Genomic DNA, 1,358 nt, shown 5'->3' on the forward strand with positions numbered 1-1,358 from the left:
TATATATTGTTTTCAACACTAAGAGCTTCTTGTGGGAACTGTTATATCTGTTGCTGCTGTTATATATTTCTTTTATTTTCAGGCCAACATTGTAAATAAGAAACTATTCTTAATGTTTCGCCTGTTGAAATAAAGGTTAAATAAAAATAATAAATATAACTGAACACTTGCAGGACAATAAAGGCTGGTTCCATTCCTTTCTATTTTTTAAATACTTTATACACATTTAAATTTACACAACCAAAGTGTGTTCAGACTATGTGTTGTGAATGACTCTCAGTTACTACCACACCAAGTTTTAGCTCAGAATCTATAAAACTGATTGGTTTGTAGCCATTTCTGTGTTTGGTAATGTTGGTTAGCTGCAGCGGCCATCTTGARCAGGGCGTCTCTGCAGACGTGCGTCCATTTCTTATGTTCTGAGAAATCCATTAAAATCCATCTGGGTTCATTTTATTTGCAGTGGTTGGAAATAAATTTAAAACAGATATTTTGCATGAATTTCTCACTCAACATTATTTTTAAAATTTCTCTTGTATTGTTGAACGAGCGAAACATAAAATCAAATATATTTTCTTTTCTTTATGTGTTGTTTATTTCTCCTTTTATTGTTTCAAAGCCTCTCAGAGCGCACCAACAAATCTGGTGGAAAAAAACACAGTATGACAGCTTGGAAAAAGAAAAAAGCTTTTTTTGAAACATCTTTGATCTGCTACACTTTCTCAGCCTCCGTGCTTCAATCAAACACAGTGCTGATGCTTAAACCCCCCCGTGCTGCAGGGAGCCACTGAAAGCCCCCTTTCCCTCCTCCTTTCCTGCTCCCTTCTCTCCTTTCCTAGCCTCCTCGTCTCTCTCACGTACACCCGAGGGTGCTGCCTCTCATTGATCCTGCAGAACGTGTCTTAGATGTGTTTATGCTCCTGTCATTGACCAATTACAGCCGAATCAATTACAGGCCTTTTAAAGACACACACACACACACACACACACACACACACACACACACACACCTGTAAAACAGAGAAAAATAAGGAGAAGTGATGCTGAAGTAATGTGAGCAATATTCTCCAGCTGTCCACACAAGTGGAATATGTTCAATCAGCCATCAAAAGGTACAATCCCTCCCCTCCGGCGCACACACACACACAGACACACACACACACACACACACTACACACCTCCATTTCTTGCTATAGAGTGCATTACCCCCCTCCCTTTCTCCTTCTCTCCTCTCCTCATTGATTTGACAGCCAAATTGTGTGTTTGTCCTAGAAGGGGCTTAATGTCAGTTCAAGCATAGACTCGCAGCCATAACAGTTAAATGCTCAGGCCAATGATTTCTTCTGTTTCTTCTGTTT

The 1,358-nt window shown here is 39.5% G+C and overlaps 1 pseudogene; it reads right to left on the reverse strand.

Moving 5' to 3' along the window:
• The window catches only part of LOC106533009 (cadherin-23 pseudogene), a 110,915-nt pseudogene that overhangs the window by 1,462 nt on the left and 108,095 nt on the right, over positions 1-1,358 (reverse strand).

The sequence above is a fragment of the Austrofundulus limnaeus genome, unplaced genomic scaffold, assembly GCF_001266775.1.
Source record: "Austrofundulus limnaeus strain Quisiro unplaced genomic scaffold, Austrofundulus_limnaeus-1.0 Scaffold868, whole genome shotgun sequence".
NCBI classification, from domain to species: Eukaryota; Metazoa; Chordata; class Actinopteri; order Cyprinodontiformes; family Rivulidae; genus Austrofundulus; species Austrofundulus limnaeus.